We start from the raw sequence: 27382 nt of genomic DNA on the forward strand, positions 1-27382 counted from the left end.
AACTGTATTAACTCACAAAAATTAAATTTTACAATAGAATAATTTTTATAGGTAATTAATTAATATAATTTTCGAAACCTCTCATTAATTGTATTTAATACTTTTTTAGAACGTGAAAATGGGCAATAAAATACTGTGAATATATTCTGTAATTATTTTTAATGTCTGCATTGTCAAAAAAACTAAATACTGCTGATTATTAAATATCATCCGTTGCCTTATCAGAATGAGCTACATATTCATAAAAATCGTCAAAAATGCTTGAAATTCAGGGCAATAAAGACTGTGGTTATATTTCTTGGACAAAATTTCATTTGTCTTTTCCCGAATTTGATATAAAAGCTAAGGACAAACAACATACTTGTCATTTCGTTTAAGATGGACACATTATTTAAACGTGGGTGCCTTGAAATGTGTTTTAAAATAAATTACATTAGAAGGTTTACTCTTAAAACTGGAATTTCTTATTGAGAGAAAGAGGGAAATGCTTTATTGTCAAAAAATTGCTACAATTTGTAGACAAAAGCTTGTAAAAGCTAAAAAACAAACATAAAAGTAACTAAATAAAGATACAATTGAAATAAAATTTCAATATACAGAAGAAAACCACAATAAATGACAAAATTATAGGTAATAATTAGTATATAAGTCCAGAGCAAAAATTAAACCAATATACAGCATGCCCGGAATTAAATATTATTATTAGAATAGAAGTCGTTTACATAGTAGTAGGCACTTTCCAGTAAATATGTCCTCAATTTATTGTGAAATGCGGGAAAAGATAAAATCGATTTCATTTCAATTGGCGAGTGATTGTGCATTTTTTGCATTGTAAAATATTGAGCCCTTAACTAATTCTGAACGTGGAGTAGGTAGGTAAAGGTCGTGCTCCGCGTTCCTAAGTAGATAGCCGTGCAACGGCCTTTCTGAAACTGGAGAAGCTTACTTACGAATTAGGAATACTTTTGATTTCCTTAATTGGGCTCGATATTAGCCCCAGACCTCATTACTTCTCAATCTAACGCTGGGAACAAAGCAAACTAATAAAAAAACTATACTTTTTCTTATAAGTTAAGATTTAAAAACATAAGTATAAGGGTTCTTAGTTTTCTTTTAGAAGTTATGTAATAAACTTTTTCCAGTTTAATAATATTGGAATTGTATGTTACATTATCGCCAATCTCTCTAATTAGCTTTACTTTTCAAAAAAAGAGAATCACTTACAACCTATAAGTGAAAACAATTAAAAAAAACTAATTTAGATAATACTTTTTTTTAATTTAAGTATTACTACAATAAAAATATTGAGTATATTTATTTTACTGTGTGAATATTTTTATTTTAAATCCAATTATAAAAAAAACCTCCAGTTTAAAAACTTTGAAGCTATTTGTGCCAAAACTTTCCAGATTATACTTACCCCTTCAATTATTGAATGATTACCATCGACCTCCATATGTGAATAGCCACGTAACCGAAATTTGTGATCAATCTTTTTTATATTTAGATATTAACAATAAAAGTTTTCATTTCGAAATGAATGTTCTATTTCTATAACTTGACAAAATAATCCTTGTAAACCTGCATGATAATATTATTGGAAAAGTTCGGAAACACTTGTTATCAACAATTCCAGTAATGGCTTCAATCTAGTTTTCTTGTGACATACACAACTGTTAGGTAAACAAATTGTTTTTAGTCTTCAAGGATTTGTTTTGAATTTAAATTAATCATAAACTTCTTACATAACTTACTCTTTTTATCTTTAACATTGACTCTATGGAAACTAAACTAAATTCTGAAATGTTTTTGAAAATGGAAATTTTAATCCTCTGAATATGTATTTTTACTCATTATTTTAGAAAACTTTTTATTGCAAAATGGATAAAAAATACAGTGTGTTCCTGAAGTAAACTGCTTCTAGTGATTAGATGTTTAATTTCAACACGATAATTGTGTGATTGGAACAAATTTGATTGGAAAAACGTTTGTTCCTGCAGTATGCTCTAATTATATTTCGAACTTTGATGCATTTCGCATGGCTATAATCCGTTACGAACATGTATCCAACAATTTCTGCTGTAACACCGCTTTTAGTATAGTTAGAGGAAAGAAGAAAATCATTTTTCTTTTTATACCGGGTGTTCGGTATGATCGTTGAATAGGATCGATATCTTCTTCCTAACCGGAGATGTAATTTTTTTACGTAATTGGACCATTTCGACGAAATTAGACGAAACTCGAGAAGTTACAGATTTTTTCTAAAATCAATACAAGGATTAAAATAATGAAACAAACGTATCAAAACTTGAATTATTTATTTTAAAATCTTCATTCAATTTAAATTTTGTTCGATTTGGGGCCCCTAATTGGTTATGTAAGCTCTGCATCGGTTGGGTATTTCCACTGTAGTAGTCCGCATCTCTTGTTTCATTGTTTCAAATACAGCGTCAATCCGATGAATTAATTCTTCACGGCTTGTGATAACTGTGATGTATACTAAATCTTTGGCCCTTCCCCAGACATAAAAATCGATAAGGGTAAGGTCGGGCGTTCGCGGGGCCAAGGAATTGGACCACCCCTACCAATCCATGAGTTGGGGAAAGCGTCGTTTAAGAATTCCCTCACATTCAAGCTCCAATAAACCGGGCAGCCGTCATGTTGAAATATAATTCGCGCATCATCCTGAAATACTTCTTTCACTAACTCAGGTAGGTCATTCATCAGAAATTCTAAGTAATTCTGTCCATTCAAATTGTCGGGTAAATAATACGGCCATGTTAACCGGTTTCCGACAAACATTTACGCTAAATCTTCTTTGGAAAGCCCTATGTCTCTTGACGCGTAGGTTTGCGAGTTTTGTTGCCCAGTAGTGTAAATTGGACTCGTGGTACTCCAAAAGTGAAAAAGAAAAAAGATATGATAATAAGCGTGCTATTACCAGTTTAAGCATTCCACAGAAACTAAAAGAGAGGGAAGATAGCTATTATGGTTGATCGAGAATGTAAAAAAAATCTACCTGCTTAGTAACCATCCCAAAAAAGCCGTTACATTGTTTTCACCTTTGTATTGATAAATTTCGCAAAACATGTAACTTTGAACATTAAGTAGAATTTCGTCGAAATAGTCCAACTACGTAAAAAAAATTACAACTCCGGGGTCAGAGATACGAAAGTGACAAAATTTCTAAAAAACAAAAAAAATTCTATAAAAAGTTTTTTTAAGACCTGGATTTTTTTTATTGCCTGAATAGATAGAAAATGACCACGCCTATGTTCAACGATCTGCCGAACACCCTGTATAGTATATATACGTATAGTATACTCGTATAACTAAATTCTCTATCTCCATCTTAAAAAATATCTTACAACCTGATAAAACACGATACACAATCTAAAATATGTATTGAATTGACTGGCTGACCCGGCAGACTGCGTACTGCTCAATCGATAAGTAAGACTTAAATTTTTGTATAAAATGAACTTAAAACAAACGAAAGGAATCTCTTTTTTGATAAAACAATTAAAAATGCTCGGTATGAATGAAGTTACATTATTATTTTTGATTAATTGCACATGATGATGCTTATTTACAAAACAGAATTTTTCCGAAATACTCGCTATTTATAAGATTTCAATTTAATATTGACAGACACACACAGTTGTGATAGAGTCTGTTAATCAATTCAAAGCTTTCTGATAAACTATATTTTTTGTTTTGTTTTGTGGAGTGTAAATAAACAAAGATGACGGTTTTCTAACGTGCCAACACGCGACGTATAATTGTCCATGCGCGAAACAGGGAAACTCCAAGTTGATTGAAGCAAACTTCCAACGACTAGCCTAGCGATTTATTTATGGTCATTGTAAATGCCAGACGTACTGGAAATTTGAAATCAAATGGTAAATCCGCTGGAATCATCGGTATACCTGGGATCAAGACATCCTCTCCTTTGTATTTTCCCTTTATAATTGTTGCCTTGATGACGTTATTCATCATATTTTTCACAGCCAGGCTTGCTCCATTGCAAAGTCGAAGTTGATTGATATTACGCAGCATGATGACAATAGTTCCTATTTTTAACTGCAAATTGTGAGGTGGTAATCCAGGCAATTTCAGTGAATTTAAAAACTCCGTGGGATTGTTGACTGCGTCATCCTGGTTCATAACGGTGTCGACTGATTTGAAGGAAATCCGGAAGAAAATTCTGAATGGTCGTATTGAGATTCTCGACATCTTTATTTTTATTGCTCCTTCATCCAGCCAATTATGGTTATTGAACTGTTGCAAAAATACTCGCATGTTAACTGTAAAGTGTCACTATTACAAAAGATCAATAAAAAAAGAGCACATAACTTAAAATGTCACTATCACAAAGGATCACCGAAGTGAAGAAAGTTCTCGCGCAGGTAGTGGTAATCGTAGAAGGATGCATCGACATATTAGCTGGTTGTCAAATGTCAAATATTATGGTTGCGTTCACAAATTTAATTTGTTACAATCTTGTTACTGTTGCAACTCAATTTTGATTAATTAGTTACAGACAGTCTGTCGAAACAAACCTGTCATTTGGAGATTCACGTACAATCAGTGCAAAATATGAAAGAGCACCATAATGCATTAACCCCATACGACTTTTTATTACGAGGTACATCTAGTTTTTTGTTTTACCGGTAGGAAGGACTAAATAATTGTCAATAATGTTAATGCATACATTTACGTTTGTTGGAATCTTGTTATAATTGAGGGATGTGTATTTACATAAACTCAAATGTGTTTATTGTGAAAACGTACAATGCTGAGTCTTGAGACATTGCCTCAGTTTGTGTACATAACATATACGGAGCGTAAAATTATTGGGTAGAAAATATTGAATGTGACACGGATACTTTTCCATTTAGAATACTCCAACTAGTTTTTCTAATAATATTCACTAGTTGATCAGGTCTCCTGGGACCTTTTCTGCCGTTTTGTCAGTAATTTGAGAAATGTAGTCCTCCAATTGTTGAATTTGAGCAAATTAATTCAATAATATTTAAACGTTTGAAAGTTGTAAGCATTTTACTAAGTCGTTATAAGGATAATGTTGGGTATTACCATTCCCTTATCCGTACCATTGTATACAGAATTCTTTATACAATGTCCGTACAAAATATGTGTACTAATTGTATTGACGTACCAGTATTGAGAAATGTAGTAAACTTTACTCGTACCGGTAAATCTGAGAGTGTCTGCCAGTGGTCTCGGACCTAACTTCTTTTTATTAAGGTAGGAGTGTAGGTATGCACGTGTGTGTGAATCACTATAGCACCAGGCTGCTCAACCCTAGGCCCGGAATTTTAAGTGGCCCATACAAGTGTGGTTTAAAATTACGCACCAAATTAAAAAATCTCGCGGCGCACATTATGGATCCAGTAGTACGCTACATACGATCAAAACTCTTAACAGACGTCAATTCAGGCTATTATGTGAAGAAGAAATCAGAGAATATGGAGAGTTACAATTGGGCTGTGCAGTGGCTTTCAAGGGGCAGCATGCTGAAACATTTCTTTAACTTGCGAGAACAGGTGTCGCAATTTTTAGAGCAGAAATGAGCTTTACCATTCGAAGTTGATTTTACTGAAGAATACATCCTGGTTGAGTGATCTTACATTTCTTGTTGACATTACGAATTACCTCAATATTTTGAATCTCAAATTACAGGGTAAAGAGTGTTCACATTCGACTATGTTTAACTTGATAAGCGGATTCAAAGCAAAATTGAATCTCTTTTCAATTAGCTCTCTTCCCCACATTTGTAAGAGGAGCTCAATATTGTTTTTGTTAATTATTCTAAATACCAATCCAAAATTAAATACTTATCACACTCATTTCAGAGAAGATTTCAAGATTTCTAGAGTAAAACACAAAATGTACAAATTTTTATAAATCCTTTCGTAATAAGTTTGGCTGAAATAGTTACTTATCCTGCCAATATTCAATTAGAACTTGTTGAACTGCAAAATCATGATACGTTGAAAAACCTTTTTGCTAACAAATTGTCTTCGAAAGCACAAAATTCTTCAGAAGATTTTGCAGATTTTTGGAAATTGGTACCAAAAGGAGAATTTCCAGCAATAACTAACCTGGCGTTACGGTTTTTAAGTAGTTTTGGATCAACATATGTATGTAAAAAGGTTTTTTCAGATATTAATTATGTAAAAAATGAATACCGCACATCCTTAACTGAGCAACATATTTGTGACTTGTTGTTACTGTCAACGTCGGATTTGTCCCCAAACATAAGTAAATTATTAAAAGACAAACGATGGCAGAACTCACATTGATTGTATAAACAAATTACCTTAGATTTAAGTTCAATTTTGTTTCTTTATTTATATTTTAGAATAAGATACAATTTGTTCCTAATAAACAATAATTCAATTTTATTTTCTTAATAATTAATTTTTTATTTCGCTTGTCCTGAGAGTAACTGAAACAGTAAATGTAAGTGGCCCGTCGTTAACGACTGAATCCACTGTTTGGCCCGTATATATTCAGAATTAATTTTCTTCTACAGAAATTTATTGAGTTGGCGTATTGAGAAATAAGAAAAATTCATTTTTCTACAGTTACCCTTATCATGACAAATTGCTACATTCAAATGAAACTGTAAAGTTGACAAACTCAGAAAATTCTTACTTTACGCTTTTGAGCAAAAAAGGGAATCTTTTTCACTTGCTCATTTCAACAAATTTGGTGGGATTAGTCTTGACAACGAAAAACAACAACTGAACGTCAAGTTTTTAGATAATACTACAGCATATACTTTATTAAACATTACAATCGGAAAAACCCAAAAAGATAATTGCAAGCTTTTTTTATATCGTTTGTGAATTTCACTATAGAAAATGACCAATCTTTTAGAATTCCTCATGATATTTCTGAATTAGTCCAAGCTGCAACTTTAATTACTTCCAGAAAAGTCTGAAAACACATATATAAAACAATACCAGTTATTTAAAACTTGGTGGTATTAGAAAACTGCAATATTTCCTGAAAATATATTGCTAGCTTATTTGATAGAAAGAGCAAAGGTAAATAAGCCACCTACACTTTAACCTATTTACTCAATGTTGAAAAAGACAATATACATCAATGATTATTTCGATACCAAACAATTTAAAACCGCCCCTAAACTTAATTAATAATTTCCAAATGATGAATACATAAGTATTCGAAAGGTCGGAAATTATTCCCACTACGAAAACCCTTATAAACTAGCTTGCAAAGACTTCGTTGCTATTCAAATTTGTTATTTCTTCTAGCTTCTCATATAATTTTTCTTATACGAGTATACTTTTGTTGATAAATTATCTTGATTTCAAGTCTTCTTCAGATTCCGAAGGGTCATGTTTTTATCTGTTATTAAATGAAGTTGCCGCTGTCTTCCTTTTCTCAATCGTGTTCCCAATCTAACTCTGTACTTCCAGTCACCGTCTTCTAATTTTGTCTTCCTGCTTTATCGACATTATCTCGCCAAGATTTTCTGAGTCTTCCTCGCTTCCTCTACACATGAGACTCCAGTCGATAACTCTTTTTATCCATCTCTCCATTTCTGATATTCTTAAGATCTATACCAATAATCCACTTTTTAGTTGTTTAATGTATCTTCGTGTCTCTCTCAATCTATTTTTGATTTCTTTTTCCGTTGTTGCCACCTTTTTGACGATAAATCCTATATATTTGAGTTTATCTAACTTTTTAATTTCCAAATTTTCATCTACTTCCAGATTATTTACTCTTACATTCGTCATTGCTAGATATGTATTTTGTTTTTCAAAATATATTTCCAGCGCTACTTTCTTATATTCTTCCTTTAACTCCCTCACCATATAACTCAGATCCTCCTCATCCTGTGTTATGACTACTTAGTCGTCCGCAGTACTGGGTATAGATGTTCATTTTTGATTGTAATTCCCAATCTCTTGCACTTCTTTTTCCAATGTTTTAGTATATTCCATGAAAGTTCTGAACAGATTAGGTGATATAGATTTTGTAGACTTTATAGACCTAAACCTTCTTTAGGTCTATAAAGGCTAGGTGCATATTTTTCTTTTTGGCCTTCTTCTTTTCTAGAAGCAATCGAATTGTGTAGACGTGATCTGTTGATAACCTTCCTGCTGTGAAAATCCTTTTTTCTTGTATTTGTTCTTCAATCTTGTTTCTAAGTATTCTTCCGTTTATAAAGATAAACACATACTCCAGGATAATTTTTACATAGTCAGCGATCCCTTTTTTCGAAGTTTTTTGTAAATTTATTAAATATTCTTATTCATTTTGATACTCTGTTTTTTACATTTTTTATTAAACATTTGTCCACAAAGGGATCGACGCATGTTGTTTTATTATTATTTTGTATAACCTCTTGAACCCTTTTATAAAACAAAAAACAGCATCCTCAATATCCATTCATCTTCACAGTAAACCCCTTTGAATTTCTTCTCTGTCGAACAAAGGACGTGTATCGTCTCGAGTATCTATATTAGAACAAATAAACGCTTTCATACAAAAGGAGGTATTTGAATAATAAATTAAAAGAAAATGTCCAGGGCTTCTATGAAAGACAACATCTCAAAACTTTGAAGCTCGGCAAACATTTTAATGCGGATATTGAAAGTGTTGCTATTTCGCTTACAGTACAGAACGTTAAGTATCGTATAGGAAAGTTTTAATAATAATATTTGTCTATAATTTATCGTTAAACGAGAAAACTAACTTTATCTTCACTAGGTATTTTAAATTATCTAACATTTATTTTATAAGTGAAAACTTCTGAATAATAACCACACTCCAAGTTTTTATTGCTTACTAATTTATTTTCCAGAAGATGGATTTGATTGCGTTGTTTTTCCGCAATCACTTGATACAACTTCATTTCCTATGGAACTAATTAATAAAACATAGTTGTATGAACCGACAATATTCGAGAAATAATTTGCATTATCTCGGAGATAAGAACGGTTGCGCAAACAGTGATAAAGCAAAAGGATTTGTAGAATTTAAAAAATTGTTTAAGTGAGAGAGGTTTATTGGATTGTTTGTGAATGGAATAGAGTTAATTTTTATGTGAGGTAAGAGATATTTTAGGCTTGGCCCCGATATAGGAAATTTTTCCTCTGCAGGGCTCGAATCGAGATAGATTTGGAGGGTAGTGTGGTATGGATTGAAATGAAAAGAGCAAAAGAGATTTCACGTAACAACAGTTTTTGGGAGGGTATAATAATTTTTTTTATTTAAGTAAGCGAGTGGGTACAGCTGAAGCTGTATTAGTCCCTTTTGTCATCCATTTGGCTGGTGAACGGGTTTACAAGCTGCTTTGGTTTTTTATCAATTTATTAATATTCCTTAAATGGCTTCATTCTGCTTTTTCACTTTTCCCAAAAGTGTCCGAATATATTGAAACCACACGACGCGAAGTCGATGCTCTAAACTTTATTGGCTCTAAAGTTTATTCTCACTCATTCCTCCACACCTTATCATCTCCATGTTTGAAAAATTATTGTCGCCAAGTACCTAGGCTGATCCATTTGTCCGCTCATGACAAATTCATTTATAAGTCTAATCAATTATTTATCATCATGTCAAATACCAACCTATTATACGTAGATCCATGCTAGGAGCAGACAAGTCTGAATCTGCTAGAGTGAGCTTACAGTAGAAGACTGAATCACATCTTAATATTAAAATGAATCGTTTCAAGCAACGCACAGTAATTAAATACTTGCGTTTGAAAGAGTTAACTCCAATGCGAATTCACAAAGATCTGCAGGATACATTAGGGAATTTGAGCTATCATATCACATTAAAAAAGTGGTGGTCTCGCATTAAATAATATACTAACTGCCGAACGGAACATGGAAAAATTTATTGTCTGTACGAACATAAACAGATGCTCACAAGCGAATTCAAAAAGACATTTGCAGGTGAAATAACAGACACGGTCTTCATCGCGTTCTGATAATTGGAAAAATAGCTGGAAATCCAAATGTGGACACGTGCATATTAGAAGGTTAACTCCAATTTCAATAACTCTGATGCTGATCTCTATTTTGGACATAGCCACTTTCACGTTAAGTTCCAGGATATAGTTCCGGAGGCATCGTAGTGCTACTCTCATATTTCAATAGATGGATCGATATTAATATTTGTTTTCAGATCTCGAATACATATTGTCATTGTTTTGTTATGATTACTTAATCAAATTTTCCATTATCTCCATATTTACTCATAAATTCCTCGAAAACAGAATCTTTTCGGATATGTTTCACTATTTCCTCTTCGTTATGTTTTCTTCGAATGAGGCTTGTTGGTTTTGATAGATTACTATCGGTATCTTGATCAGGTACGAAATTTCCCAAGATTTTTGTAATTTTGTAGAAAATTAATTTCTTCTTGTAATATCAAATAACCACATTTTATCTCCTTTGAAACTACCTTTTGTGTCCTGTATATCGTACAGCTGTTTCATTAAGTCGTTGACAATTTAGATCCGATCGAAACAGTGTGTGTATATCAACTAGTCACAAATTTCCTGGATTATCTGGCTTCCGATAATTTGTATCCTGACCTAATACTTCCACGGTAGTTATATTTATTTGATTTAAGATTACACCAACAATGAAATAATACATTTCAACAAGATTCCACACCATTTTCTATTGTCGGTGAAGGCTTAACGATATCTAAAGCAATTCTCCCGTAATGGTTTCTAACATTATTGGGTGTATATTTCGTATAATAATTTTTTAAATCGTCGGATCTATTTGATCTAATAAAATTTTTCACGGCACTGCTGCTTAGTATCCTCGATGGTCTCTAATGAAAAAACTACTCATTCTATCAATACAACTAGTTGTTTTTACTTCTTTTGTTTGTACATTCGACATGTTTTTTTAGACAGTGGTCAGTAGGACAGCACCGGTATGTGATTTTTTTGTATTAAATTTAATACTTAAAGCTTCTTTATGGTAGAAAAATCTCAACATGAAAACTAGAATAATGAGTTTCAGTTGTGTTTCTTATAATCATTTTATATTCTTATAACTGCTTCATCAAAATCTTTTTTTCGAATTGGTAAGTTTTCCATACATCCGGAAGTATGTTCAAAGCAATTGAAAGATCTTCACGATAAAAAGTTTTGTCGTAAGTCTTAACCGCTGGTATTATATTCATTGCGAGTTAGCATGCTATTAAAATTTAATGTTGAAATGACTGTACTAAGATTAGTTGACGTAATACGACGCTGTCGAAATTAATGAAGTCTAACTTTGGGAACAATAAATATACCTTTTTCTTATTAAGAAGTAACAAATTTGGTTACAATTCTCAAAACGTTTCTTGCATTTACTTGATTAGAAATACTCCTTCAACTTTTCCTCATCTAAATTCTCAGTATAGGGTGAATTTTTTATGAAAAGACACTTTTTGTTCTACATTTTCATATAAGTGAGAGCAAATTACATTAATTGATATTACATACAGAGAGAGAGAGTAATTTCTTCGGCAATAATTAAATGATTGATAACATTAATATTTTTTTCTGAAAAAATTCGTTCACAGGACCGATCCTAGCAGGTATACAAGTTGCACGCGGATGGTCAAAACAATGGGCGACGCAGACCGCATCTGATTTTATCAATCAAGCAAAATTTTGATGAATTTCTTAAACTATATAGTTCGAATAAATATACTGTGTATCAAATAGTTAATAAAAAATTGAAATAACCTAGTCCAATTTTTGCAACAGCGTAGTTTAAGATATTCAGATTATAATTGAAAATATAGTCGTTTCTCCACTTATTTTAATAAACAAATTGTGGCGAAGTTATAGTTCTTCCAATATCAATTGCAGAAGACAGTTGTACGAAGAACAATCAATATTTCATAAATACGCACGGCACTCATACCAAATTAACAAATAAAAATAATGTTTACTCCCCGTATAAAATTCGGTAAACATATAACAAACCGTCAGTCCCTGTGGACTCATCGTTTCCATTGTTTACCAATGAAAACATCGAATCGTAAATGTAAATGCATTTCTATTGACCGAAGCTGTGTGAAGGCGTATGTACACAATTTCTTCGAAATATGCCAGACAGTCTGCGATTAGCAGTGGCGGGGCTTGTTGAGATTTATTTAATTCATAAATTTCTTTAAATAAATATGACGTACTTTAGACATGTAAAGAAAAATTGATATCAGTTGACAAAGCTACTCAATATTTTATACGCAGAACAATTTATAGTTTATATAAGGAGAACGGGGCTGCGACATGATCCAGAATACAATTATACCAGTTTAGAAACATTGCGTCAAGTTTTGGCAGCAGGTGGTTTTAAACAATAAAATCCGAATAAACGGTTGGCAATAATCGAATCGTCAAGGATAGTTCGATGGCGACAAGATTATTTGCGTCTGATAAAAGACTACGGAAGATCTAATAGACAAATGTGGTACAAAAAGGGTTCGTTCACGTCTGGTACCCTGTTTAAACCAAACTCCCTTACATTTTACTCGTCTATTTCCGTTTTATAAATTAATATTCAGTTGTAGCGAGTTAAGGAGGTATAATTTTTTTCTAGTCTAAGTCTAAGATCTAAGTTTTCCAAGTAGGACTATAAGTAAGTGCATCTGTCTAAATAACGACGTATAATTCCTTCCACTTTATAATAATTCGATTGCCTTCCAACGAATACTTTCTCGCAAAAGATATAAATATTTTTAAAAGTATATAAAAATAATAAGTTTATAAAATGAGGTATCTACGCCTATGGTACATCAAACAAAATTGTCGGCAAGGGTTTTTATAATCTGCAATTCAGATTGGAAGAACTATAGCAATATTTAAAGGCGTTTTGCTTATCAGGGATATTGGTGTCGGCTTATTCGTGGGGGTACGCGACTACTGTGTAGATTTAGAGCTAAATAATTATTTCGGCAAAATTAAAAGGATGCGGCATTGGTATTTTTTCTCCAACTTCACCAGTATATAAAAAGGAAAATAAAAGAAACCATTCCCATTTTAACATATTTATTTAGTTCTGATTCAACTTACAATGATACTGATAATAACATAATGAAAATAAGAAAAAAAAGTTATTAAAAATGTGTTTTAATTGATTTTTCCTTTACATAAAAGCTGTTTTGTATTATTTGTGGAAAGTATAAAACTTCATTCGTTGTTCGCCTTTAAATTTTTGAAAAAACAAAAATGTTTTGTATAAAAGCTCACTTGCAATTGCGTAAAATTGAGTATTTCTTACATTTTTTCTATGCAAAAATTATAGCGCGTGTTTATGCATATGAAGTAACAATCTTATATAGGGTGTCCAGAGTTGGAAGTTTCCTTTGTATAATAAAAAACAATAAGACGTTGCTTAGGATCATGGTTGTGGAAATACGAATGTCAGTTAAAAACATATTCACCTTTAAAAAATCACTGATGATGAAGAAAAGACTAAAATTGAATATTTCTTACACGTTTTCTAAGCAACAGAATATATGATTCTTCAACAACGCTAGAGGTAACGAATACTCCTAGAAAGTTCAAAACGACCCCTCACGCATTTTATGGGTTTGTGGATGATTTCTGTTGAATTTTAGTATGCTGTAGATTTGAACCTTCCTACAAAAAGTTATCAATTACCCAACTTAATCATATGACTACTTTTAGAGATAAAAAGTGTTGAAAAAAATATCTCGTCTGAACTAATAAAGTAATAAAGTGAAAATTTATTTTTAGTTAAAAATTATGATAATTAGTATTCAGGCAAAATAAATGGAAAACAATAAAGTGTGTTTATAGAGTGTCTATAGTTTCCTTTTTATACCTAATACAAAACATGGGACGTTGTTTAGGGTCATGGTTGTGGAAATTTGGATAAAGGTTTAAAAAATCACCGATGACGAAGAAAGGATTTTATATGAGATAAAAAAATCAGGACTTTCAAATTTTTCAAATCTTCGTGAACAATAAACCAATCTGACTAAATTAACGGAAATATTGTGCTCAAATTTCAAAGCCTTGATTTTAAAGGGTTTTTGTATATTGTGAAAAGACGTTACTTGGTTTCATGTTTCTGAAAATACAAGGTTTTAAAGTTGTTCAAATAGTGAAGAACATGAGATCGTTTATAGATTAATTCAGACTGGACAAATAGAAATCTTGTGCTAAAATTTTGCAGCAATGTTTTCCAAAGGGGTCCATGTATGAGAAGAAAAATCAATATCTCGCTTGGGGTTACGGTTCTGGTAATACAAAGTAAAAAATATGAGGTCATTTAAAGAATAAATCAGGCTAAAGTAACGGGAATTTTGAGTTCACATTATGAAGCTATGTTCTTAAAGGGTTTTCTGTATGTTGTAAAAAACATAGAACGTTGCTTGTAGTCACGTGTTTAAAATTAAAATTAAAATTAAAATTAAAATTAAAATTAAAATTAAAATTAAAATTAAAATTAAAATTAAAATTAAAATTAAAATTAAAATTAAAATTAAAATTAAAATTAAAATTAAAATTAAAATTAAAATTAAAATTAAAATTAAAATTAAAATTAAAATTAAAATTAAAATTAAAATTAAAATTAAAATTAAAATTAAAATTAAAATTAAAATTAAAATTAAAATTAAAATTAAAATTAAAATTAAAATTAAAATTAAAAATAAAAGCTTCAAAGCTGCTCAAATATTAGTGAAAAATATATGTGCATTAAAAGGATAAAGGCTGAAAAAATAGAAACATCAATCTCAACCTTTGAAGCACCGTTTTCAAAAGGATTTTTGTGAGAGAAAAGCAATCAAAATATGGTTAAGGTTGTGGTTGTGGAAATACAAGGATTCAAAATTATTCAAATTGAAAAAAATATGCACGTTAGAAGAATAAAACAGGCTGAAATAACAGAATATTCAGTTGGAATTCCGAAGCTATATTCCCAAAGGGTTTCTGTGTGTTGTAAAAAATCAGGAGATAACTTGGGCTTATATTTCTGGAGGTTTTAAAGCTGACCAAATATCAGTAAAGATAAAGCAAAATTAGAAATATTGAGCTCAAATCTCAAATCTTATAGCACTGTTTGCAAAAGGGTTATGGATGAAAAAAAACCAATGTGAGGTTACAAAATTATTAAAATATTAGTAAAAAATATGACCTTGTTTAAAGAATTACTTAGTTCCTTTTTTATATTACGAATACTTAGGCAGTTCGTTAGGTGTAGGTGCAAGAATTGATTTATATACTTTTTATTTCGCGAAATTCATGTTTAAGTTTTTATAAGATTGTATTTTCTGAATGAATACCGTTATTTTGTATTTCTAATTATAGAATATCTATTTCTATTTAGAAGTTTGTACTTTTTTCAGTACCTTGGTATTGTTTCACTATTACAACCTGTCTGGCTAAAAACTAAACTTATAGCTTTCAAAATTTATTTGTATTTCCAATAATACCTTACTTTTGCTCTTAAACACAAGATACATAAGTTTATGTCATTGTTAAGTAGTAGGAAAAATTTAGAACAATCTTTGTATTCACTAATTAAAACTACTTAGTAAAAATCTATGCAAGAAGATAATTATTTAACTTTGTTTTAATAATCTGACTACCGTACTCGACGGACTCCAAAACTATTAAGAGCCTCGTATCAGTTAACAAACCGCTTCAAATACCAAGATTCTATTGTAGACAAAAGCTACAAATAATTATATTTATGGTTGTTCGAGTCACATCAATATAAAATAAAAGTAAGTAATTTGATATGCTAATGTAACTTCGAGTGTCTAAGGGACACATTGAGCGCTTAACTATGACGTCAGTTCTCATTAGGAGCGGTCAGTGTACAATAAATCCTTATGAATACAATAATAAACTTAGGAAAATTATTATTCTTCACAGTCACATTAATCCGATACATTAATGGAGGGTAAAATAAGAGACACTTTGTATCATTTAACTAGATGATTGACAGGTCTGTGTTACATTCGTGCAATGCTGCCTATTTTTATTATTTCAGAACAGCCGACACCCTAAGATCGGCCCTGCTTTTCTACAAAATCGTAATAGTCACATAGAACACTTAATCCATCCGTTTGTTTTCGGATTCTGCACATAAAAATTAACTAGGAACAATAGGAAAATGTCTGTTAGACTACTTCAATTCAATGCAAGATTATCTAATTTCCTCCATTATTTTGTCAATTGCTTGTTTGCACTGTGTAAAAAATATAAAAATCTCATTACTAGCAGGCACGAGTTGTATTATTGTACGCCCTTCCACTACTGTAGATTTTCTTTTTAGTAGGTTGGTTCAAAGCGTGCATCACTGCAATACGTACGTTAGCAAAAGTTTCTGTTTCAGTTATGGTTCAACTTTCGTGAGGTGGAAGTGTAATTCTCCGCTGGGTTAGTTGTGTGCGCACGCGATCGCCAGGACGAAAAAGCACGTGAACAATTAACTAAGGGGGACTTGCTAATTGAATTAGTGACGTTTTGGTTAAAAATGAAAGTCGTCAATTCATGGATCTGTTTCTGGTATTTAATTATTTTTTTGTTCAATTTTTTTGAATGCTTCTATTCTAAAAAAATTAGTAGTACTGGTACATAGATGTATTCTTATTTAACGAACCATGACAACTGAGGTAATTTACAAGTTTTAATTGAAATTTACTTATTCTAAAGAAATTGAACTTAACCATCAATTATATAAATGGGATGGATCTCGTTATTACTAAATATTCCCAATGTTTAAAAGTGGACTACTATATTCGAAGTATTAAATAGTTTTTTGAAAGATTTGTTCACATATATCTTCTTATAAGTTAATACCGTTTCAGCTGATAAACTTCAATGTGAACATTAGATTAAATTATATTAAAATAAGGATTTTAGGAGCTTATCCCATCCATGCTGTAGTTTCCAAGAGATTTCTACTATCCTCCTTGTTGCACCATCTTTTCATCCTCGATCTATAAACCTATCCTGGGGTTTTAATGACATAATGACTTACAGAAGACGCTAAATTTTTAAGAAAATATAATTATAGATGGGCTATTAGTTATCTAATCTATTAGATCTATTCCGAAAGCCTCAAAATAGAAGAAAAATTCTATTCTTTGCAGTTAATATAAAACGTAGCACTTTTGCTATCAAAACTACCCAAAACATAATCTTTACATGAAAAACTAACTAGTATCAAATACTACGAGTGTTGTTATTTAAGTTTTCAGATAGACAAATAAAGTTAGGGGTTAAACTATGATAGGATAAGTAATTTGAATAATGTGGCAATAAACACAGTGAGATCGACGAGATTTAGAGAATTTCCGCCACAGATATGCTCATTATTCATAAACCAAAGGTTTTGATATCGTCAATTAAAATATTAAGGAAGATTCTTTGATCTTTCTTTTTTTGCGATGTTACTGAAAAATTACATCAACTAAATATGCAATTAGAAGGTAGAGGTTAAACAATGATAGAATAAGTAATTTGAAGTCATTTGGAGAGAAACTAAAAATGCTCGCAATGCAATTAAAACGTCATGATTTGAAGTATAATCAAAACCTGGCTGATAAGTCTTAAAATAAAAAGGATTTTATAACAAATATGTTGATATTATTACATTGGTTCTCAAATAATTTGATAGATTTTTGGCAAAAATAATTCATATAAATGTGAAATAAATCTTAAGTCACTGGTTGTAATTCCTGAAAAGATAAATGTCTAAATATTTGTATAAGTTGGCACGATGCAATACCTTTTTTGGTTTTTGGATTAACATATTGAGAATTGTCTCAAATTCATATCATATGAATTCTAGAAACACTTGCTACACTATTCGCTCGTAAACTATATCTTTAGATTAAGTCGTCTCTAAAATACAAAAGTTTTCTAACACCTGTTATAAAGTAACGATGCATTCATACTTTCATACTTCAGGTTTATTAGAAAAACCTTTTTGTCATCATGTGTTTTTGTACACTTAACAAAAAACGAAATATTAGCAGTTACGTTACTTAACGAAAACATTGTATAATTATCGATTGAGATTTTAATAGGCAATAACAAATACGAGGGTGTTGAGGTTGTAAAAACTTAACTCCCTCAACTTAACTTTACAAACTTAACACAAACAATAGGTGACGTTAATGAGTCGTTGCACCACTGAATTTGTGAACATTGAAATTTGTTGTTACGAAGCTAGTGGTAATTTAGAGAGAAGTTATTGAGAGTGAAAGTTTATGCACAAATTGAAATTACCTGTGAAGGCTTACGTTAGAAGATTTCAAAAAAGACCTTACTTCACAACAATGCTTAGAATCGCTACGTGTAACTTTTGGTAATGAAGCAGAGAAGACTGATTAAAACTGGTTTGTAGAATTTCGTCATGTCAGTGGTGAATGTCGAGAAGGTCGATCAAAATCGGATGTTATTCCGAGAAACATGGATGCTGTGCACAACATGATCAAATAAGATCGGCAATACAATTGATTTTGGATAAACATTTACGTGAGTGAAAGATAGATTCTGCATGCCAACGTCCATAAAGCATAGTAAACAATTGAATATTTGAGTAAAAGATTGAATTTATGTCTTATTGCCATATCACCCGATTTATTGCCTAATGACTTTTTCTTCTTACCCACTGTCAAACAAAATATGCGCGGACATCGATTTTCATCATCTCAAGAAATTGTTGAAGACCTTCAAAACCAAGTTTTTACTATATCAGTTTCAGTGGAAAAAATGGTTTGAGAGTATACAAAAATGTATCTTGAGAGCCAATATTTCGAAAACTAATAAAAAACTTTGTTTGGAATTTATATGTTTTTGTTTCACTTTTGAAAGACAACCCTGGTATTGTTTTAATGTGTATTAACTTTGGAACAAGTATACTCTCATCCACCATGTATAATTTGGGACAAAAACCTCGGATTTATTTTTAGCAATAAAATTTTGAAATGCGTGTTGATGATTTAAAAATAACACACTTGTTAGTTGATCCAAGTTATTTTGGGTTATCCATAAACATTGTTTCGAAATGTTAATTTCCTTTTTTATAGACAGTTTCTAAAGGTACGTTACTGAAAATGCTAATTACAGTTTTAATTTATTCCCAAAATATTGTGATGTAAAAGTCATAAATACAATAAAAAAACATTAACTAACTACAAAATATAGAAAAATCATGCAAAATTGGGGGTTCAAGTATGAAGATTAGTCTCTTTTCAAAAATTTTATGTGTTGTTTAAATTCTGAAGAAATTTGGTTTTGGGACTTTTGTGAGGGGCAAGTTTTCTTTGTGTACTTGTAGTACAATCTAATAATTCAAGCTGCACCCTTATCTATAATTCTAAAATTAATTTGATAAAAATACATTTCATTAGTTTGAATCGTACATTGTAGTTTTACCAATTCCCATATTGGTATTAATATGAAGAGTAATTACAATAACATATCTAAGCGAAAATGTATGCAGGTACATAAATAGCTCGAATCAACTAAACATTTGAAACAATAATGGGTACAATTTTCATTAGATTGAATAATATAATTTTGGTAATTGCTTCCGTTATAGGGTATTTATTTTGTTCTAATCATTTATCATTGGATATTTTTATAATCATTTCAGAGTGAAAATGATAATTCTTACTTAATAGTCTAAGTTGTATATATACAGGGTGTCACGGCCTAAGAACCGACGCAGAGCAGAGGTGCATTAGGGTGCACAAAATATGACGATTGGGGCAATTTACCTCTATCCCAAATTGTATACCTGAGGACTTATACGGCCTCAAAGAAGGGCACAAAATCTCCAAAAATTTCTTTGCAACCTTTCAACTTAAAATTATCAAATTTCGTACAGTGTATGGGGTATTAAGTAATGGTAAGGCGATCGAACCATTCTGGGGGGTAATAATCTGTAATTTTATTTTTATAACATGGATAATTTAATTCTTAAACGTATTATTCTTGTAATTTTTCCATCTCGTTGGAAGTTATGCTTTCTTAAGGTTGCAATATACTATATGACACTCTACTACCACCAGGACATGATGAGGCATGGATGAGGATGTTCCTGAATAGTTTCGTCGGTAGATTCAGAGCTAATATGAATAAGATTGGGCTGTGGAGAAAATTCCACTTATCCAGTTCAGCTACCTGCACAATAGAGGATCTATATGAAGCCTCAGATAATTCATTCCAAGTAGCTAAACTTTGATAATGTTAACATAATGTTAACAATTTGTGATTTTTCGTGAAGATGTAAAACTGGTTATCGAAACGCGCCACAAACAGTTTAATTGAGAGTCGTAACAGTAAATAGTGAGTTCAGTATTTGTAACTGTGTAAATATGTATATGTATCTTTCATTTCTCAGAATAAGAATTACAATTTCTTGATTTAAGATCTAATTTAATCGTGTTTTTCATAGAAATTTACAATATGCCCCCGGAAGGGTTGAACGATCCTTCTAAGAGATGAAAAATTCTGGAGGCGTTTTATCTATCTGGGGACACAGTATATTTTTGACTATTCAATATAATTTGACTTCACTTACGAGTTTATCACTCAGACCAAATTTGAAATTTGATTTTGATGTTTTTATATAAGTGGTTATATTTTGATATTCAGGTAGAAAGTGATAAAATTTATATTTCAATTTATCAATGTCAAATAATATTGTGATGAAACTCAAAATTGTGCTGGAGCATACATATTTCATCATCTGATTCAAGTGAATAGTAAAGTTGATCGAAAATGTGAAAAATAAACGTTCCACTGAAAGAATAGTTGTTTTTATAAATAGAAAATTGAGTGTAGGTATACATTAATATGTTTAATTTTTAAAATAGAATACTGCATTCTAGTGAACGCTTGAGAAAAGTTATATTGATATTTTCATAGGACTAAATTAAAACAAGGAATAGTCCAGTCATCCGTGTCATTACTTGTATTGGTGAAAAATAAAAGTTTTGAATTGATTATCTAACTCATTATGTTGTTTTATTCAATTATTTTCATTTTTATCGTTTTTAATAACAAAAATAGTCTTTTTGTTTTTTTTTTTAAAATGTTGACACGTTGAGTCCCGGTGCGGTTCATAGGGCCGCAACTGAACTCTCTTCACAGCCTAGACCGGTTCTAAGGACGTATTTTATTCCAAACCTACTCCACACCGTATTTAAATGTTTTTCACAGTTTGATTAGACGTCCTGGGTCCTGGAAACATCCTACACTTGCTCCATTTGATTTTTTTCATGATCTCAGAAAACCTTTTTTCATATTTTTTTTGTTTTCTTCAACACAAATCCAAGTAATATTTGATTAAAAGTTTTGATTTGTGCTACCTTGACCTTAAATAATATTTTTCAAAACATTTTTCTATACTTCACATAAAAGTATGAACATCGTTCAAAGGATAAAAAAGCAAGTAGGGTGTACTTTCAAAAAAATATATTTCGATTAAAAAGTGCAAAAATGACGTTTTCTGTGTGCGGTTCATAAGACCTTTCTGGGCCCCGGAGGAAGTTTTAACACTATACTTTAACTTTTACTTTTTTTTCAACTAAATTTTTCCACTATTTTTCCTTAGATCCACATCCCATATGGAGTGTAAAACCTCAAACACATTTTTGGGCTCCGGAGAAAGTTTACCAATACCAATGGTCGGGGCCGTGTTAATAATTTGTTTTGATTTCTTCTTGTAGGTAATAATATACAATAGTTTCAGATATAACTAGAGTTGTTTCATTTTATGATGGGTATTCACTTGTAACAAAACACTCCGAACGAACCAAACGCGCCGCGCGCGCTCTATCAAAGTCATCTAATTACTACGTTTCATTGAACAGAACAAAAAGCGCAAAACATTTTCGGAGGTTTGTCGGTAAACGGGACTTGTTCAAAGATAATTTATTCGTTCGTCTGTATCCAGTGGAAACGGCAGTTTTGAATGTTCGTTGCGTTTGTGGTGTTTTAACTTAGCGTAGCTATGGAAAAGTGTTTAGAGTTTGAAAGGACAGTCTACTTGGGATACGAAAAATGTTTAAAATAAAATAAATTTGATGAAAAAGACCTTTATTTTATCATTAAGCTCTTGTATAAGTGCGATGTAGGTTTTAATAATTATAACTCCAATTCATTGTTTAGAAATTTAAAATAAATATTGTAGACTACTGTCGCTAAAAAAACGCAGTTGTACAGGAATTGCCTTTCGAAATACGGTATATTACTTGGTTATTCTTGTACCTACTTAACATATTTGATTCTCGAAATTTTCTGCAGCTTCCATTGTGAAATTTTTATGTATATAATCTAGATTACTCATCACACAGTAACGCCATATTGTGACCGTGCATCTTGTTCACATTTTTCGTTCTTTTTTTATTACCCGCTAATGCCTCTATAATTTAAAAAAGCACCAGCGTCAAGGGTAAATCAGATGCATCCATGTCGTCAAACACACAAACAAACTGGTGGGAACGCTGCAAATTGTTTTGTTGCAAGTGAATACGCACATTTAGAATTCTTCTAACAAGTTTCTGTCCATAAAATAGTCCGACCAATTGATATTTAAGGGTATAGCCATTCTATTCCTTCCTGAAGAGGCAAATAATATAGTTGAAGTACAAAATAATAAACGATTCTGCCATATTCAGCGGCGTCCCTATATTGAAATAATTAAGTTAATTATTATAATAGTTAATAGTGTTATACTGGAATTTTTATATTGGAATTCTATGTAGTCTTCTTAAAAATCACTTTGTAAATTTAAAAAAAAATTTGCCCATGATTGCCCATGTCATAAAGATTGGGTCATAAAATGATTTATAGTTTTTATAGCATAACTGGCTCGAATTTTAGTTCAACTGATTTTTTAACATCAACAACTGTTGTTAGATAAATATTTGAGATTGAAAACTTATGATGGAACATTTACTACACTGGGTATTTCATAAGTAAGTTATTTATTGAATAGAACCATCTGGTTTTTTCTATATTAATGCATTCAGGAGTAAAAAACAAGGCAAGTTATTCAGATATTAAATGTTTTCTGTAAATTTTTAGGTAGGTGAGGTCTAACCACGGTAGAAGTCGGCCATCTTTGAAAATATTTTAGTTAAAAAGGTCGTATCCGAAAACCTAAATGTAGAAATTTTCATGATTTTACTATAAGTATTTTGCCATATACAGATAGTTTTAACTCGTCGGTAGACACTTCACGACAATGATATTATTTCTTTTTTAAAATTGCAGGTTCTAATTATGGAAAAATAAATGAAACAATATAAGAGGAAAACAAAAGTAATATCTTATTATTCTTGAATATTCAGTAGCTTTTTTAATTGCATGATTAATAAAATCAAAGCAGAGATAATTATTGAGGAAAAGTTGCATTCACTGTAAATAATTTTCCCAGCTAGTTGCTGAGAACAATTCTCAGCCAACAATATGATTTCATTCTCATACATTTCATAATTTAAATTCATCTAGTACTGGAACCAGGGGCGGTTTTGTTACAGAAACTTTGCTACCAATTCATTATACAGGATGTCTACATTCATATAAAACGATGAAGTTTACACCTTAATATTGAAGTTATCGTGATCCCCACGGATATAGGAATATAAACCATAAATATTTCTGAAACTGAAGATATTTTGAGAAATTTGAATGCAGAAAGGAAGGATGTTGAGAAGGGTTATAAATTTCCGCAATTATGCAGTTTCATGGAAATGTTTTACCAGTAGTATGATGCATCAACATACATCTTAATTTTCAGATTATTATTGTGATATCTTCCGACTCATTCGGATATACTTTTTATTATAAAAAATGAAGTTTAGAACATTTTAGAAAAAAGCGGGACTAGATGAAAAGCAGCATCAAATGTTTAGAACATGAAGTTAATATCTGTTACGATACCAATTCTACTTTGAAATGAGAAGATTAGAGATAAAAATATTATGTATAACCAAAAGAGACTACCCTTCACGATTGAATACGAAACAATGATACGTTAAAATCTAATAAAAGACATCCAGTTTGTAGACTACCAAAACTCAGGTACAACAACCTTTTAAAAAGCCTGTAAAAGAAATAACGTGACCTTATATTTCTAAAACACAGAAGATCATATTGAATTTATTCTAATAGCTCAAAATAGTTGAAAATGATTCATACGCAACAACAACAAATTAAGCTCTGACAACACAAATCAGACAAGGAGACAACATGAGCCCAATTCTGTTCGAAATGAAAGTTATAATGTGTAAATATTCTAGAAGATGCAAACTCGCAATCTATGATAAGAGTTTGAAACAAGTGATGTTACTAAGTAACTAAAAGAAGAAGTAATAATTCAAGTTACAAAGGATACTTGCAAGATGACTAATGGAGAAGCTCAATAGGTTTGGTTGTTTTGATTTGGGATATAGAAAACGAGAGGTTGGTACATCTGCGGCTGTATTATACCCTATCATTAGTTATTTGGAGGACGAACGAGTTCACCAACTCGAGAGGTAGTGATCAAGTAAATACAAGTATTTATCTGCTACATTCCAAGGCACGTCTTCAACGTACAGTTCAAGTTCAAGAAAAAATATCTACACGTATGTCCAAACTACGCACTTGTTGTTTCAGATTCAATGTACATAAATTTTTGTTTTCTGAAGGTATTGAGCATGTATCGTCCTATTTAATTGAAATTAAAATGCTCTAACGAAACCGTTATAGTATACAATGAAAGACAAATTGATTAAAATCCATATTACAAACGAGAGTTAGTTTGTTGGATATAATGCGGAAAAGAAGCATTGTGGATACATTTAATGGACCTCATTCTATATTTTACGGGTATAAGCGATGTTTTAATAATTCAGAAGCAAGATAACGAATATATATGTTAGTATGTAACACATTTTAAAAGTTTGTCATATACCGACTATTATAGTGGTACTGCTTCGAAATTTCAATTTATTTATCTAAACTAATTTATATAAAAAACAATCCATTATAAAAACCAAAGAAATTGGAATTCATCCCGATATTATAAAAGCACCACGAATTGATTGTTGATACTTTCGTACCCTGAAACTAATACTGGTACTGGTCAGCCTTAATTGCGTGGATAGCCCTTTGCAGTTCCTTTGGTTACCCTCGTCCCAGCTCAAGGAGGCTAGATAATCTCTCAAGTGTCGCTAGCTTTAAAACTATGCTCTTCCAATAGGTTATATCCTTCTTTCCCGTGTGTTAATAAGAGCTTGATAGTTGCATAGGATTGCATCGTTGTTTCAGGTCAATTAGTATATCACTTAATTCACTTGAAGAAAACAAAAAGGTGGTTACCGATCATAACATATTGTTGGGCTGTGAAAACAAGAAACATAACAAGTGCCTTGCGATTGCAGGAATGTCGCCTGAGTCGATTTCTCTGCGGACGAGTGTATATTAATTATTCAACTGCTTTTGAGTAATTGATTGGTTGATGAATAAGATAGATACTTCAATTAGAAAATACAACATATATGAATAAACAAAATAAAAAAGAATTATATACTATTAATGAAGTTAGAAAATTTTTAAAAGCACATTGTTATGTAGAATAACTGATAAAGATCTCAAATTTTTCTTTAATTTTATAAGTAGTATAAAAGAAACCGTGAACCTCAACACTTTTCTTTCGCATGCTTGCTCATCGAGTTAGCTTTAATGAGATCTGTCATGCGTTCCAGTTTTTGTTTCAATCCGCACGGCTCCATATTTATGGTATAATATAGTCATTTCAAAAGCCGCTCTGTAACGACAATGCCGTTCGAGAATACAACACCAAGAATTTTAAATCAAGTAAAGAATATTTCAAACATGCCTTCGGCTATCCTGTTCTAATTAAAAATTACCAACTCACTGTGTCCCCATCAAAACTGCTCAACTACGTGAATTTTGTTTTGGAGAAGAATTAAATAAATGGAAGTGCTTGTGATGAAATGGTAATTTTACTTATTGTATACTTTTGATTGAAATTTTATACTGTAAAGCAAGTTTTTTGTTGATTTTCTGTCAAGAGTTGACTTTACATTATTAATATTTTGGAATATTGATTTAATTATTATGATTTTTCGTTTTAGTTTTATTTATCGTATCTCACTTATTTTATGTATCCTCTTTTTTATAATGGAATAAATTAATAGTACGAGGTTTGGTCAAGAAGCTCATAATATTTAAAATTAGTCAAATTCTTAAATGAGAAAGCAGCAAAACTCTCTCTATATTGAGCTAGTCAAAATAACTGTCCTGTTTCTCTAATCCCAGTCCATTCGCCCATATTCTTCAACCAAGAGGCTCTCAAAATTTCAACCAACTATTTCATTTAGTTTATATTCCGACAGCCATTGATAGTAGATTATCTCGTGTGACCAATCAACATTATCTCTCAAATCAAAGCTGAGGTTAATGAACATCGCAGACCTGTTGGGAAGCAATAGAATTTGAAATTTCAAATTATCATATACCTCGCGAATATATGACAATTTCGCAGAGTACAACTTCACAATGTTCTACTTTTTGCTCGATTTTGTAATGGTGGATGAAACTTGGATCCACCATAGCATACCATAGAGCGAATAACAGAAAATAGTTGGTTTAATGGTAAAGATATAGTCAAACATTCATTTGATGATGGATCTTCAGTTTTATACTGTTATACCGAGGCGAATTCTAAAGAAGCTCCTATAAGACTTTTTCCCAATTAATAATTATAAAAATAATTAATTATGAAAAGTGCATTTTAGGGTTATTAACTATTTGAATCATTGAGCTTTTTGGCTTTGGTACCTATGTCGGTCGAGAGAGATAAATATTTACATGACGAATATCAAAGAGTGATTTCTAATATGTTTCAGTGCCTTAGACAAGAATCTAATACATAATAAGTGATGTTTAATAAACTCTTGTGGAGTGAATTCGAAGTTTGTTTATGGCAATAATAAAAAATACAGTTATTCTATCAAAATTAAATAGTTTCATATATTTATTATCGAAGCGTGGGCATATAACAATTCGGATTAGTACCAACATCTGATTTCGATCAAACTTATGTGATGTGTTGGGGGTGGATGCACTACTGATTTTTTCTCATCTCTTCTCAAGTGGAGAAGAATTCCACTGTTCTGGATTGGTTTCGTATTTGGGAAAAGGGGTTTCTGGGCTACGACCTCAAGTGTAGCTTTAAATGAAGAGAGTAGACACGACATCTATACGCAAAGAGTGAATCCAAGGAACTTATCTGAACTATTTTTTTGTCCTATGAGGTGGATTGGAAGCTCATGCCAAAATTGCACG

The 27382-nt window shown here is 31.2% G+C and overlaps 1 protein-coding gene across 1 annotated transcript in view; it reads left to right on the plus strand.

Moving 5' to 3' along the window:
• The first annotated feature begins 16397 nt into the window (after positions 1–16397).
• LOC130901438 (extracellular serine/threonine protein CG31145) overlaps positions 16398–27382 on the plus strand; it is a 210419-nt gene continuing 199434 nt past the window's right edge. Inside the window, exon 1 of the mRNA XM_057812842.1 lies at positions 16398–16570. The gene's annotated coding sequence lies outside the window, so the exon portion shown is untranslated. The remainder of the gene's footprint in view (positions 16571–27382) is intronic.

The sequence above is a fragment of the Diorhabda carinulata genome, chromosome X (genome assembly GCF_026250575.1).
Source record: "Diorhabda carinulata isolate Delta chromosome X, icDioCari1.1, whole genome shotgun sequence".
In the NCBI taxonomy this organism is placed as follows: domain Eukaryota; kingdom Metazoa; phylum Arthropoda; class Insecta; order Coleoptera; family Chrysomelidae; genus Diorhabda; species Diorhabda carinulata.